Consider the following 16,908-nt stretch of genomic DNA (forward strand, 5'->3'; position numbering starts at 1 on the left):
CCCAGCGTGAGGTGTCTTTCCTTAAGACCACAACTTCAGTCTTGTCTGAGTTCAGTTGGTGGCAGTTTCATCCAGGTGGCCACTTCAGTCATACATGCGGTGAACTTCTTCCTGGCATTTGGTGTTTTGTTCAAAAAGGAGATTTTTAGTCTTGGCATATGTAAGGATATTTATGTTGTGAGTTTAGATGACTTTTGGCCAGTGGAATCTTGTAGATGTTAAAAAGCATCATGCTGAGTGAGGAACCCTGCAAGACTCTGCAGATGAGTTTCTATAGAGAGGCATGTTGACAGTTTGGGTGAGGAAGATGCCGCCACACTCAAGGGCATGTCTCTGAATGCCTGTTTCATAGAGTTATCCGATCAGGACGGGATGGGAGATGGTGTTGAAAGCTGCTGATAGGTCTAGAAGAATCATGGCTGTGGTTTCCTCCCAACGAGGATCATCTGGATGTCATACGTTGATGCTATAAGGACTGTTTTGGGTCTAAATTGTGATTGGAGATGAGAAACTGGTGATTCGTGAAGTGAACACAGAAGCGCTTGTTTATGGCATTTACCAATACGATAGCTGGGTAGGGAAGAATGGATATCAGTAGGTAGTTGGCAAGTTTGTTCGGGTCAGCCAAGAGCAGCCAAGGGCATATCTTCAACACTGTGCTGACAGCTGCATGATTCCATGGTTCCGAGAAGGTGACTACTGTACTGATAAAGGTGTTGAGGATGAGGGTGAGGAGCTCGATGATAGGGATCCCTCCTTTGACGAGGACACAGTCCCTTGGGTGCTTGGTGCTGATAGTGTCCCATCCCATGTGGGGTTTTTGCTCGTCACGGGGGCCTTCTGGTAAGAGCCAGAGGGTCAGGTTGCGGGGTGAAATTGTTATATTTTTTTGACCTTGCTGCAAAAGTTGTTGCCAGAGGTAGTTGTGGGTGTGGCAAAATCTTTGAAGATTGCGAAGATGTCTTTGCTGATGTTAGAGCTGGCATTTAATCATTGCACCAGTGCCTTCATCTTAGTTTCTCAGATTAGCTGGTGGTAACTTCTCTGGGTGTCTTTAAAAGTATGTTTTTCCACTTCTCCTTGGATAGTTCTGCATTTTTCTTACAGTTGTTTGTAGTGTTGCTTGGTTTGGTGTGGTCGGTACAGGTGTGTCCATTGTAATATTGTTGAAGGATGTGAAGATGAGATCTAGCATGTGTCCAGCGGTGTGGGTTCAGTGACTCCGTTATGCAGTTCTCAAACAGTAATAAAGTGAAAGCACAACATAAGAAAAATCCCAAACCACTTAGAACAATAGATTATATTTTAATAAACAAAATTACACCAAGATGCGGCAAAAATCCAATCAGTTCAACCGTAGATATGGGTTTTTAAAGGTTTAGGTGAAAATAGCACCATGAAGCACAAAAGTGCCTCTTGCGGGTATCTGGTTGTGCTGGACCAGGGTATAGACATGCTAAGAATGATTGCAATGGAACACAGGTTGGAGACAGGGACCTGGTTAGTCCCGCTGAAGAACTATCTTCTCAGATCAGCATGTAGAGTTCTGCTTGCTTTAGCAGGGGTTGCAAGGAGGTCATTTTAGGCATGAGGAGAAAATTGGGTGTCTCTTTCGTAGTGTGGAGAGCCAATTGCCGCTATATCTACTCATCGGCAGTCATCATGGACTGTCATTGAAGCCATGATGATTATGTTTCACTTCGTGCTGTGGTCAGCGCAGAAGGTCTCTGTTAGTGCGAAGTGCAGACCCTGCTAGAACTTCGCATTGGCGATCATGATGGTGTCAAGAGATCACTTCATGGTCGCAAGGAGTCCAGAACATCTGCATCTTCACCTTTTCTTTTTCTTTAGGAGGAGATCACACTGATGCCAACCAGGGGTCTAAAACATGGGGGGCACTTCTTGGGCATCATGATTCACTCGAGCAGAGGCCAGAAGCAAGGCTCCGGCAGGTCCAGTGCAGCAGGTCAGCTGGGCTGTTGGAGGGAGGACTCTGAAAGCTTGGTATATCCCTGTGACTCAAACAGCAGGGCCAGCCAACTGAGAGAGACTGGGTTCAAGGCAAGCAGGTCCAATCTTTCTTCATCAGACAGCAGAGCAGTCCTTTTTTGCGTCTTCCACAGGCCCAGGGGTGTTCTGGTGAGATGTTCTGAAAGTACCACTTTTATATCTGGTGCCATTCATTACGTGGGGTTATTCCTTGGTCTACTCCCCAAAACTGATTCTGGTCAGTTCTTCCCTTTGCCCCGGTCCTGGCTCCAACTGTTTGGCATGACAATGGCAAGGACAAGCCAGGTGCCATGTGCCAGGTTCCTTTGTGTGTGCAGCAAGCAGTTCCCCCTCAGGCTCGGTAAATTCCTCCCCAGCCATCCTGTCAAGAAGACCCTCTACGCTTAGAGCTAGGACTCTGGAAGAAATACATAACCCAGAGTAGGAGGGCCAGTCACAGACACTGGCAGAAAGACATGGTTGGTTTGTCAGAATAACGCCAACTTTCTAAATTAAAGAGAATTTTAAATTACAATTCAACAGGTCTCTATCTGGTCGCAAACTGAAGTTAGCAAGGGTAATATGCTAACCGAGTGTTAGTCAGTGAGCGAGATAGGTCTTACAACAGTGAATAACATTAGGGGATATTTACAAGGAAATAGCGCAGCATGGAGCTGCACGCAACTTAGCAGCACCTCGCTGCGTCATTTAAAAAATACAGGTATGCATCGTATTTACAAGAATTCTGCATACCACTGTGATTTCTCTTGTGCTGGCACAAAAAAGCTGTCTAGCACCAACACAGACACCCTTCAAGGGTGGCTGCGTTACAGGGTTGATTCCCTGCAATGCATGCACCCTTGCACCATGGTGCAAGGATGTCTGTGTTGTAGGGTTTATTGTTTATGTGCAGGAAGAGACACCATCAGACACATACACAATCCTTGAAGGCAGAATGCAGCACATTTAGAAAGAGCAACACCAGGAGAAATAAAAGTAGTAAGCATCGCAATCTATTTACATGCGCTTCTCCCCGCTCGTTTGTGTCAATGTCAAAATCGTGTGCAATGTTGATGGTGCATATGTTACTTCCCAAGAAACCTTTGCACCCATTTTTGCAAATGTGTCTAAATGAGTAACATATTTGTTGTTCATAAAAAGAAAACTAAAATACTCCTTCTTCTCAAATTAATAGCAAGCACATTGATACACTCTGCACTGCTGAGGCTTTTAAATCTCGCAAGGTTGCCTGGCAGTATAATTACAAAACGTGCTTGCTGGCCAGCGATATTTTATGATAGCTGCATTTCAATTAGCATGCACATCTCTTATTCCAACACACAATATTCTGATTAAAGCATATTTAATTTTGCCTGGGATATTAGTTTTGAGAGCCTTCTAATTAGCGAAGTTGGTTTCCAGTTTAACAATATCCTAATTAGAACTGCCTATTGAATGTGCTTTGCCACGGGTATCTAGAGAGCCTAGGTCGGGGGATATCAATTCTTACCTCTGTAAACTCTGCAATGTAAAAGGCAATAATGACAAAAGTTCAAAAATAGTACTAGAAATATCCATCCTGAGTCAGCTTCAACCTTTCTTTTATTAAAAAACTATTTTTTTTACTTTTCAACATTATTGCAGAAACAGAAGAATAAAACATGCTCATGTCTTTATTCAGTTTACTGAGCGGTACAATCAAGGTGAATGTTACAGCACTAACACACATTCGTTGTAAAGTAATGTGTGAACACCAGTCCCCGCAAGCAGGAAATTACAGTGTTGACTCGAACTCAAGCCATGGGTGCCAGATCTTGGCATATTTTCTACTTGCACCTCTCCTTTTGTATACCAGTTCTTCCATTCTGGCACAATAGATCATTCCCATAGCCCATTACATGACCGTTGGAGGGATCTCTGTCACCCCTGTAGCGCACTATGTCTCTCTTTGTAATTTTTTATCTTATCGTCACTAAAGTGCGTACACTGCACAGGTCATTGAAGTAATCCATGAGCCCCAGAAGGGCAACATTTAGGTCAAAGTCTAGGTGTTGGTCCAGTATGCTCCCAAGCATTCTGTTTATTGAGTGCCAATACTTGTGAACCACTGGACACCCCCATATTGTGTGGTAGAATGTACAAGGTGACGCTGTGCATCTAAGACAGTACGAATGGGCAGCCCCACCCATGAACCACTGCCTCACTGGGCCATACAAATAATAAAAGTGATGAAAATATTTGAATGGATAAGCCTGAGGCATAAGGAGATAGCCAACACCCAGGGGTTCATTTTGGCTTCAATCCACTCACAGCCATTCAGTGCATACAGCTCGGCCTCCGATGCTACCCGCAGCTGCTCAAACTGGTTGGGTGAATTTGTATTTATTTTTATTTAGAGTGTTATATAACGTGCAAACATAACCGAAGGATATCAGAGCACTCAGAATAAGAGTGACTAAACAAAAATAAACATAGACAAGTACATCAAAAGTAAAAGACAAAATGGGCTGTTGAAACATATATCAAAATAAACATCCGTCATTCCATTATTAGGCACTGATCTAGCTTCTTCATGGTAGATATTCTGCGCTGAAAATATTCAGTTCCAGCCACCCAGGAAAGCAATGTTTGAGTGGGGTTCTCCTGTGAAAAAAAGTGCTTCTGACCAATCTAGATATTGGGGACATTGTGACATCCACTATGCCCAGGGTAGAGGCTCCCAGAGATAAAATTAATCTGTTTATTATAATATTTTTCAACTCTTTTTAAAAAAAAAATTGGGTAGATGGGTAGGAACTCACTTTGAGTGGTAAGGATTTCCAAGTCCTCGGTGCAGTTCCAGAGAAAGAGTGTGTGTAAGTTTTTTGTTTTCTGAACCTAGTGTTGAAAATTAGTACGTTTCGGTGAACATTATCTGCGCCATCTTGCCTCTCCCCCTGATGCCACACTTTTGTCGTGCGCGCCCGCCATTTTGTTAGATGCCCCGATCAGAACGAACCCTTTTGCATGCCGCTGGCCCCTGACATAGCCTTTCGCCTTCACTAAGCCTGCACGCTGACCACCCCCTGCTTGCACCTGCCTTGAGTCATAAACCCCTCTTCGGCGCTGCTCTGCCCCAGGCCCTCATCCTGTTCCCAGCGCGACACCTCCCTGCTTCCCTTTCATGATCTCCGGCCCTTAGATGCAAACCCCCTTTTTTCCCCGTGTGCCCGTTTTGTCTTCCCCGTTCCCAGGCCGACACCCAGCTCTGCCGATACCATCCCTTGCCCCTCCCCGTACAATAGAAAGCTTCCCCCCATCAAAGGATCCCCGGGTTGATAAAAGCCCCCACTCCATGAGATCCGATCAAAACCCCCACATTCCGTGAATCGGCGGAATATCCAGCTGCGTGATACTCATCACCTGTTGTGACTAGGGTGGGGACTTCGACTGTAAATGTGTGTGGGAACGGGCTCAAAGGGAGTTCCGGGAATGTCTTTTTCATACATCAAAGCTTTAACATGAATGTGTAATGTACAATAAAGTCATAAACTTGTGTATAAGAGGCCAGGCCTCAGGGATGCAGTTAGAGCACCTCAGAACGATACCTTCTGTCCGTTTCGTTGTGTTCTCCTCCGGAGAGAATAAAAACCTTGTTTCCTGCTTTCCAGTCTCCAGCGCCTGCCTCTTCATTGATTAAATAACTAGAGGGTCACAGAGGCAATACCGCCGGGCAAATATCGATTGCCCCCGACCCGCCTCAGGTTTTTACAATTGGCGTCCCAAGCGTGGGGCCCATCAGCGACTCGTGGATCCAGTGGGAGAGGTCCCGACGACAGAGTGAACGACTGCAACGATCGGGAGAGCTCTTGCCCAATAGACCCTCGTCTGGCAGCCGATCATCCGAACTTCACTAGTTCCGAACAGACCTCTCTCGAGTGATCTACGGTCCTGACTGGGGACCATCAGGAGTGCCGTGAGAAATACGAGAAAAAGAGGACGATCGGGCGCTGGATTCGGAAGACAAGAAACTGTCCGCATGGTCCGGGTAAGGTCGTGTAATCACGACAAGTTGCGAAATAATTGCTTGATTGCTTGATTGTTTAAAAATACTAGTATTGCTCTTTTTATTTATTTGGAGATTCACTGTCTACAAACGGAGAAACAACGGGCTCTCTCTTTGCAAGCAGTGGAGGATAGGTAGGGCAGCAGCCGTGCTTATTTTTTCTCCCCCACTCAATAATCACTTGAAACTGAACTGTTGTTCGCAAACTATTGTTTCCTGGAGATTCCCTGTCTGCAAACAGGGAAGAGACCACCCTTTTTGCAGATAGTGAAAAGGGTAGGTAACGCAGATCTTTGCGGACCTACTCATTCTCCCCATTGTTATTTATTGGTCTTTTGTTATTTTGATCCATGAGGTATTCACTGCCTGCAAACAACGTAGAATAGAAATATTCTGTCCAGTCTTTGCACCTAGTGATAAGATAGGCAGTGCTGACTTTTTAGTCCCTCGTTACGAGCCGTCATGCCTGTCTTCTCCCCACTGATTAATAGCCTGTTTAGCCCGGACCGTGTATTAGAGGTGGACCATATAGCTCCACTAGAAGGCACCCCTAATAAGGACATGTTCATAAACTATGGATTAGTCACCATAGCCTATAATAAATTGTGGCACAGGTATACCGAAGATAGTCAAGACAAACAGTGGCCACTGGCAGGATCCTTCGACCTTGATAAAATAGAAACGTTAGAAATAGCCCTTCGAAATAATAAAACAACGCCGATTATGCTCGACAGTCTCGGTATGTGGCGCAGAGAGGCTATGCAACGACAGAGAAAAGACGAGGACAAACCAAGTAGAGAAATATACCGACAGGACAACCCCAGGACACCGCTACCCACAACTTATCCCCCGACACTATGCAAAAGACGACCAGACTTAGGGCAAAACCAATGCGCTTTTTGTAGGTATGTCGGACACTGGAAAGCCCAATGCCCGACTCTACTGAGCGTGAGTAAAGGCAAAGGGCCGACAAGAACGACAGACCGGCAGTACGAGAAAAAGCGCGAGACAAAGAAGAACCCGACTTACATAGACAGACCAGACAGAACCACCACGTTTGATTATGCCCGATGGCACAGATTTCGCCAGGACAATTTCAGCGGCATGCTCAAGTCCTCCTAGGTCGGGCAACGTCAAGACGGGAACCCAGCCTCGTTTCAAATTCACAGACGGAAAGAGATAATTATGACCAATAACTGTTTTATATTCGTCTTGGGTCTTTGTATGTCGTACTTGTACTGTCCCCCGTCTGAGTTTGTGTGTATGTAATGTACAAATCTGCGTCATCCCTCTACACGTGTTTCCGTGTTACTCAACCTCTGTTAGCAGAAACTTAGCATAAAAGCAACCTGAAAAGAAAGAAATGGTAAAACAAAATCCGTAGACCATTAATGAACTTGAACTTTTAATTTAACACAACAAACAAGGAATAATAACGGTAAACTGTAGAAAATAAAAGTCAAACAGAACATTCGCCCCCCCCATTCTGGAACCTTCCAAAGTAGGGCAGGGTTACGGCTACGCCCAACCAACGGCAACCCATATAAGGCGGGCCCGGCCGCCAACTCTTGGTCAGGAGATCTTAACGTATGGGGGAGCCGGAGGAGAGGCAGGAGCCAGCAGCCTGGGCAGTTGTAGGTAGTTCCGCCACATGTCTCCTCGGCCAGCCGCAACGGGCCTGGATAGACTTAAGCAGTCCCGCCACATGTCCAGAGAAGAACGAGGCACCTCTTCCTTTTCCCTTCCGTCACAGCCGCAGCAGCCCTGGACGGCGGGATGTCCTGCACGTACCTCCACAACAATTTGTCCAAGTTGGGCTGGGAGGGAGAGGCGACGCGGACGAGCCTCTCCCACCTCCACCGATAGGAGGTTTCCCAGCCCCCGGCCCGACGCCGAACACCCCCAGTCAGGCGATGGTGCCAATACTTCCACAGCACCGAACACACCATGGTGGCACCCCAGTACTTGCGCAGCACCGAACGTGCAATGGTGGCCATACTCCCACAGCACCGAGCACAGGTCTTGGGGAACACCGGATGTGGAGAAACCTTCATGCGGGGCGATGAAAAGGAGCGGCCTGGAGTGCACCGGGAGAAGGAGACGATGCGAACCAGTCTCCCTCGCCCCCCAGGTGGGGGCATCACAGCTGCACCCCAGCCGAACGTCCCGCTTTCACAAAACAGAGACCTCTTCCTTTCACTCCGAAGGATCTCTCCCACTCTTGCAAACTCGACGAGAGTGGCCCCTGTAGGGCCTCAAAATGGCGTCTGGGTCCGCTGGAAGGCGGGCCCCGGCCACTAGAGTAACTTTGACCAGCAACATAACTCGAACATTTGCCCCCTGGAGCACGAGCCCCCATCTCCGACAGCATCTCCACAGCCTTGAAGATCCTACAAAGGTCCCCGGCGGAACCTTCGGCCTTTGCAGGTTTCCGGTAAGGGACGGCCGCCTTGATCGCCAACGAAACAAACATGACATTGCCACTCCTTCTGTTAGCATGAATTCTAGAACTGCCGAAAAGGACTCTGGTCCAAACTGCCAGTAATGGGAAACATTTCCCCCTGATGCTGCTTCCGGACTGGGCCGGCCCCGCCCAAAATGGCGCTGGTATCAATCGGAACTTACGAACACCTCGTGGTGTTCCTTCGCACTGATATAAACTTGATGTTCTGAGATTTTATATGATCCTTTGAACACTTGGCTAGAAAAGACAAGGAGAACTCACTCGACGAACAGTATGAAAGGATCCCCGTTACAAATGTTGATTACAAATGTACAAATGTATTATATTTTTTTATAACTGATGTAAACCTCATTTACGACGTACACGTACGGTATGCATATAGGAAATCTGATTACAACCATTATGATTATGCTTCTAAATTATGAAAATAAATGCCCCCGAACCCCCAGCCAATTAATAGACGTTTTAGTTTCTTACAAATGAATGAGTCAAACTTTCCGATGTTTTTATTGCCGCAAACGACACCCCCCACTGTACGCACTTTAGCCATTGCCACGACCGGCCAAATACGACCGCACCCTCATAATCCACATGCTGAAATGATTTTGCAAAATAAAGTTTTTGAAACTATGGACGGGTATTGCATGCTTTATTTTAAAAATGTGGGATCGGTGGGAAAGTTCTTTTCCGTGCACCCTACTCTGCTCTCTCTTTAAGGTTAAAAGAAGATGGTTGCCCAGCCCTGGAGGACGGATCGGATCGACAACACGACACTCCGCCTTCAAAGTACGCGACTGACCCATGAACTCTCGCGTAGGGGAAGACCTTGACTTCCAAGGATGGGTAAAACGAACGGTGTAAATGAAGGAATGTAAAGGGAGGGTGAAATGAAATAATGTAAATGTTATAAAGTACAACGTTCCAAAGTACCAGGGAACGGAGCTGACCCAAGAACCGAAGAACCTTAGAACGCCACAGCGTTGAAAGAGGTTTAAGGATCCCGATAGTGAGATACATCCTTTGACTAGATACCTCGCACTAAGCACCTCTGGTTTCCTTTTTTACGTTTCCCCGCCCACGACCTATATGGACACACTACCCCCCCCCGACTCCAGAAACCATATCCCCGGGGACCCTGCCCCGAGGAGGAAAGACGAGTAAGAGGTAAGTAAAGGACTTATGAATCCATGTATTTGAATGTGCGCGAACGCTGTCTCCCCCACCCCCCTTTTTTCCTCCCTCTGCAGGTTACATCAGAAATTACAGCCGAGGTGTGGCGAAGATCCGAAGCCTTGCCATGTCTAATACACGAAGCGGACTAGCGCCGCAAGGTGGTGTCTAAGCACGCCTGCAGACTACTCACGTATCGAACAAACCCGAAAAATTAGCACAACCTGATAAAAAGTGATCACCCTTAAACCAGACTGGACGAATGAACCCATGTCACGTATGATGCGAAACTATGAGGGAATGTGTGTGTGTGACTGAGGCGTCGACCCAACTGGTCGAAGGACCGAGAATGCGAGAAGTGCGACAACATGGTACCTCCTTTCTTCTTTCCTTTTTCTCAAAGCACGTCCCCTCTACCCTGTCTAATGCTCAAACTGCATGATTACAAGATCCTAACGCAGACCCGTGAATGCCCTTTACTGCGTAATGCACTAAATAGCCTTTCTTGAATACACTGCCACCCTCTCTGTTGCACGTGTACTATTTAGCCTGCCGTTACGCTCTCTCTCTCTCTCTCTCTCTCTCTCTCTCTCTCTCTCTCTCCTCTATTTTTTTACTCCCACTCTTCCGAGTGATTAGCCCCGAAATTGGCAGACTGCCACCCCTAGCACACCACCTAATTGGCTTCAAATACCGTCAGTATTTGCACAAAAACTTGTCTTTAATACAATCACCCTGAGACCGCGTCATTACCTCTCCTTTTCCGCTAGAAGCCAATGAACCGAGGTTGGGCCGTAAGGGAAAGGACAGGTAAGGCGACAGAGGTTCCCTAATCTGGCCCGAAATAAGGGAACTACAGGTCAACGGCTCCTATGGTATAAAACAAGGACCTCAGAATACGCGACCCTCCCCTCCCCGAAATGTCGCAATACCCAAAAACCGGAAAAATGATCACCCCTGTTACCTCCCCTGTATCAGCCGCCCAAAAAACTGGAATTATGAAACTACCCCTCATTTCCGGTTGTGAGAGATGGGTCGATTTATGCCCTTACCACAAGTTTCCTATGTCCCTGGTTGTTTCCCATAAAACCCCTGTCCTTCCTAATTAAGTAATCGGGCTGTAAAAGGTTACGTAGGATCCAGAATGATGTTTTACAAGGTTAACAGACTAGTCCAAGGTAAAGAAATCATCAAAATGAACCCCGTAGTAGTTGAAAAGCAGGATGCATCAATAGAAAGGAAATGTTTAGCCATGTTCGTCTCCCGGCAAAATACCTGCGTAGTAAATAATTGTAAAGGAAAGTCATAGTAAATCCAACAAGCCCGTCTCCGGTCATTCATATGCCAGTTGTGAACACCAATATAACGGGCATTTTCATTCTTTGCCTGGAGCTGGGAGAGAAATAGACTTTTTGATTATCTTCATCTGCAAATTCTCTAAAGACTGTCTTTTCGAACTTGTTTAAGGGTACTGCTGTTGGAGGAGAGAAGGACCGGATGTGGGAGCACGAGGCCTGACTGCAGACTGAGGAACACCTGCGACATTAGCCAAGGCGAGACCACGACAGAAAAGAGCTGCAGGACGAGGCACTGTTTTCGACAACATGAGAAGAAAGGGTCGACCTGATGCCCCTGCTCGATGTCCAGTGTCTGTCGACAAGTCCCCGCTCTCTGAATTCGGTCACACGCTCGCCTATTGGAAGTCTCTCGTTCCCCTAGTTTGTTCCTAATTTGGCCTTGCTCCATCCCCCTTTTCCTCTGACCTACCCTATGGACTGTTTTGTACGCTCTTCTTCCATCTGAACTTTCTGACAAACACCTCAAAGGACACAGGGCGAAAAGGACCTTTTCGACCAGAAACGCGAGGAAAGGGTCGTGCCCTGCAACACAGAACTTAGAACAGAGCTGGACTTGTAGCTCCACCGCCGGTGCTCAACAGCGCCAACGAAAGGCAACAAAGAATGATGAGAACTCGTTAAACTTCGAACATTTGACGTCCCCAATCGCCGTTTCTGCTAGACCTCATTTCTCTCCCAGCCGCCCTTGTATTGATCATGCTCCAATCCGAACCTGATATATATGTAATCACCTGCCAGTATGAAAGATACTTGCTGCTCACGCTACAGAATCGTTTTTGTATTGCATTTCTATGACTTTCCTGCTAGACAAATTGATCAAAGTTTATCAAATAGGCTCACCTCCTAAAAACTAGAAATGTTAAAATGTATTGTTTACGACTCTTTTCATCTAGGGTTCCTACCGTTTTCTTTCTCATGCCCACCACAATAGAACCGAATAGAAAATGAACCAGCAAGATGTCTTGAATATGTTAAAGGGAGGACTGTTGAAAATTAGTACGTTTCGGTGAACATTATCTGCGCCATCTTGCCTCTCCCCCTGATGCCACACTTTTGTCGTGCGCGCCCGCCATTTTGTTAGATGCCCCGATCAGAACGAACCCTTTTGCATGCCGCTGGCCCCTGACATAGCCTTTCGCCTTCACTAAGCCTGCACGCTGACCACCCCCTGCTTGCACCTGCCTTGAGTCATAAACCCCTCTTCGGCGCTGCTCTGCCCCAGGCCCTCATCCTGTTCCCAGCGCGACACCTCCCTGCTTCCCTTTCATGATCTCCGGCCCTTAGATGCAAACCCCCTTTTTTCCCCGTGTGCCCGTTTTGTCTTCCCCGTTCCCAGGCCGACACCCAGCTCTGCCGATACCATCCCTTGCCCCTCCCCGTACAATAGAAAGCTTCCCCCATCAAAGGATCCCTGGGTTGATAAAAGCCCCCACTCCATGAGATCCGATCAAAACCCCCACATTCCGTGAATCGGCGGAATATCCAGCTGCGTGATACTCATCACCTGTTGTGACTAGGGTGGGGACTTCGACTGTAAATGTGTGTGGGAACGGGCTCAAAGGGAGTTCCGGGAATGTCTTTTTCATACATCAAAGCTTTAACATGAATGTGTAATGTACAATAAAGTCATAAACTTGTGTATAAGAGGCCAGGCCTCAGGGATGCAGTTAGAGCACCTCAGAACGATACCTTCTGTCCGTTTCGTTGTGTTCTCCTCCGGAGAGAATAAAAACCTTGTTTCCTGCTTTCCAGTCTCCAGCGCCTGCCTCTTCATTGATTAAATAACTAGAGGGTCACAGAGGCAATACCGCCGGGCAAATATCGATTGCCCCCGACCCGCCTCAGGTTTTTACACTAGGGTGTTCGAGCCTCAGAGAGATTACACTTCTTAGGTAGCGGCTGCTCTGTGAGGCAACTAATTTTTTGTTGAGTTCTGACCTCGAGGGGGAGCCAGTCAAGATACCTAAGTAATGGGATGATGAGGTCAAGCATCTAGTGCTTGCTTACTGTCTCGCTGCTGCCTTTAGGGTCATTTTGAGATGAGCTGTTCTCGCTTTCGGAAGACCTGACAGGGTCGCCGGTCCGTATTCTAGTCTGGAGACCTTTAATGATTGTACTACTTGTTTAAAGTCTGGACATGGCAGAAATGGTTTTAATTTCTTCAGCAATCTGAGTTGGAATGACGCACTGTGTGTGGTTGCATTGATGTGAGCTATCATATTCAGATGCTTACATAGAATTATTCCAAGAGATTTAGTGGAATCAGTAATGGTAGGTTTGCAGTTAAGGGCGCCTAGGTGCTTGAGAAAATCTTGAATGGAGCTATTTTGAGGGGAGAAAAGACGGAATTCTGTTTGACTAGTGTGTTACTTAGATGGATGGCATCATCTAGGTAGGATATTTTTAAGTATAGTTGTGTGTTGTCTGCTTACATGTGGTATGCAATGTTCGATTGTTTGAGGATTTCCGTTACTGGTTTCATATATAGGTTAAAGAGTATGGGGGAAATGGTTGATCCTTGAGGGACTCCACATCTCACTGTTGAGGTGTCAGAGAATGAGCTGCCTAGTTTGATACATTGTGAGTTATTCTTCAGGAAGGATGCGAACCATGAGATCACTTTACCAGAGAGCCCCATTCTGTTTTCTAGTCATTTTAGTAAGATATTGTGATTAACTGTGTCAAACGCTGATGAGAGGGCTAGGAGGATGAGTAGGCAATAATCGATGCTGTCTAGTATCTTAAGGGTGTCATCCATTAAGTGAACAATGGCTAATTCAGTGCTGTGCCCTGTTCTAATGCCTGACTGAAATGTGTTGAGTAGGTTGAATTGGTCAATATGCTGACTCAGTTGGTTGTGCACACATTTTTCCAGCAAATCTGTTAGAAAGGGGATATTCGACACCGGACGAATGTTGCTCAGGATTGTAGGGTCAGCATCTACTTTTTACAAGAGGGGCATCACTTGTCCAGTCTTCAGGAAATCTAGGATACTACCTTGTTTTAGTGATGAGTTTACTATCTTCGTTAGTAAAGGTGAGAAAAGGTGACTGAATTCCTTTAGTGTTGTGGAGGGCATGGGGTCGTTGAAATGGGAAGTTGGTTTCATAGATAGTAAGGTCTTGTGGATCTCTTCCTTGGTGTTTCAACTTCACTCCAGACAACTTGATTTTTGGTCTTGGAAGGGTGGTTCATCATTGGGTCCATCACATGGAAAGTTGGATCATTGACTGGATGGTGATCATTGACTATAGTGGCTTGTAAACTATGTTTGTCGATTACAATTTCCTTTTCAATTTCCAAGATCTTTTCATCAAAAAATTAAGAGAAAGCTTCACAAATTTTCCACTGTGCTATTACTGAGCTTGGTTACATTGTTTGCCCCAGTTTTTTGGTTTACAATTTCAAACAGTCGTCTTGGGCATTTCCTTGCATTGTCCAGTTGGTTCTGAAGTATGATGACTTGGCTTCCCAGATGTGTTTCTGTAGCTGGTTTGTTGTTCATGTAGTTTAATGCAGCCGCGGCCCGTGGAGGGAGTTCCGGTGGGGCAGACAGGCGTGCCGGGGTAGGGGCAGGGTGGGGGGTGATAAACACCGAAATATGGATGATTGCAGGTAAGTAAACAATTAAATTAATAAAATGAATTTCGGAGCGCACCCTGCATCTCATTTTGCGATCCCCGGAAGACTCCCATCCTGCACTTACCATGTGTTCTGCCATAAGTGAGTCATGACTGTTACGGTATTGTGCCATTTACTGTGCTTCAGTGCAGTGTGCCAAACAGTGCTTAATTTGAGCACTGACACTTATTTTAGGGGATCAGTACTTATTTTTCTGCATCAGGGCACGAGAGATGGAAAAACAAACAAAGCAGAAAGACTAGGAAAAGAAAGACAACAAAACCATCATAAAGAGAGAAATGAGGAGCTTATAGGAGTGAAATAAAGGAACAGGGAGTGCCTGGCAGTGGGCTAAAGAGGCATGAGATGGATTCAAGACAATGCAGCTTTGGCATTTGGCCCACCGACATTTAATTGTACCAGCCACCGGTTTCAGAGCAGAGCTCTGGCACTCATTCTATTCCAATTTAAGCATGTGTGCCAACAGATTAGTGGAAGTGGGCGTTGAAGGGCAGGGAGTAGGGTGCTTCTCTACAATACAGTAGATGCAAGTCCCCATGAGCTTCAAATGATTCCAATTCCAATTTGTATGTGCGATTGTGTCTGACCATGTGTAGCCAATCGCTCATTGGAACAATATGGGAGGCCCATAAGTACGTCTTTATGTCCAGCCAACCCAAGCCCACATCGTAAGGTGATTGTCAGCATTTCCTAACACATACTCTGGGGACATTTGCTGCCCAGAGGTCAGTGCTGATACAGCACTGAAGTTCAGTAAAGAACAAAGAAGGGAGCACATGTGAGTAGTGTTGCAGTACATATGGGAAGCAGGGGAGGTAGATCATCTTGAAAAGTGGCCCATGTCTGGTTATGAAGAGTGGTACCTACACCCATGCTTTGAAATTCTTTTTCACCTTAGTAAGGAGTGGCACACTGTTTAGTTTCAACTGAACTGCGGGTAGTGTGTTATTGTTATCCTAGATACCGAAAATGATCTGTTACCTCTTGCATCCTAGTATCTGCCATACTCCTGGAGAAATCTCCTTTCGACATAGATTTCTTTAAGTTTCCTCTAAGCCCTGATGCATCCCCGTAGATCAGCAGGATTTCCATAAGTTTGGTGGTAGACCTGACATTCTTGGCATGCTACTCCCCCAAGAGTTTAGCTGTCACTCCTCTTATTTTGCTGAATATGTTTTTGTTGGTTTTAGGACTTTGCACACTTTACCACTACTAACCGGTGCTAAAGTGCTGGTGCTATCTCCTTCAAATAAGGTAAAATTGGTTTAAACCTAAAGGGGCACATTTAATGTATTTGCAGTCTCTAGTTAATGGTACTACATGTACTCAGGGTCTGTAAATTAAATGCTACTAGTGGTCCTGCAGCACTCATTGTTCCACCCACTAAAGTTGCTTTTTAAACAGGTCTCAGGCCTGCCATGACAACCTTTGTGTAGTTTTGAACTGCCATTTTGACCTGCCCAAATCAACCTTTTGCCAGGCGTAAACTTTCCTTTTTAACACATTTAATTCACCCCTAGGTCAAGCCCTAAACAGTCCTTAAGGGAGGGTGCAATATATTAAAAAGTTGGGACATGTACTTTTGAGTTTTACACGTCCTGGTATGGAAAAACTCCCTTTGGTGAGGCCTACCTCTCCCATAGGATAACATTGGGTTACCTTTTTATATTTAATAAGTGATAACCTTTATTTGGGAGCAGGTAGAAATTTTATGTTTTGTGACTTAGGAATTGTAATTTAAACCCCTCTTTAATGGTAGTCGGATTTTCTGTCAAAACTCTGAAAATTGCATATTTAGAAAGTTAGCATACTTTTGTCCTAACCTGCAGCCTGTTCCTGGGTCACATGAGATGGGGGAGTTGGCAGTTGGCCTTTGTGTATTCCACCCAGAGAGCCACAGAGTAGAGGGACTGAGTGTTAGCAGGATGGGCCATCCTGAGTTGATGGGAGAGGTGGAGTTGTCACCTGTCATACTTGCACTTCTAAGACACCGCCTCAGCTCAATAACCAATTCCTTCACACTAACCTCTTGTGTCCACAGACATCTGGTACCAGAGCGGAGAGCCTGGAAATCCTGGAGTCTTCTGCAGGGGGAAAACTCCAGATGCTTCTTCCTCTTCAAAGCTAGTACCAGGTGTAAAACTAGGATCTTCAGACACACTCTCGACTACACTCCTGGACATGTGGATACTAAAGAAGAAGGACTACCTAGCTGACCTACTGGACTGGATCTCCCTGGA

The 16,908-nt window shown here is 46.1% G+C and overlaps 1 long non-coding RNA gene across 1 annotated transcript in view; it reads left to right on the forward strand.

Moving 5' to 3' along the window:
• LOC144825259 (uncharacterized) overlaps positions 1–16,908 on the forward strand; it is a 298,854-nt gene that overhangs the window by 154,071 nt on the left and 127,875 nt on the right. The gene's annotated exons all lie outside the window — the stretch shown is intronic.

This window comes from Lissotriton helveticus, chromosome 3_1, assembly GCF_964261635.1.
Source record: "Lissotriton helveticus chromosome 3_1, aLisHel1.1, whole genome shotgun sequence".
Taxonomy (NCBI): domain Eukaryota; kingdom Metazoa; phylum Chordata; class Amphibia; order Caudata; family Salamandridae; genus Lissotriton; species Lissotriton helveticus.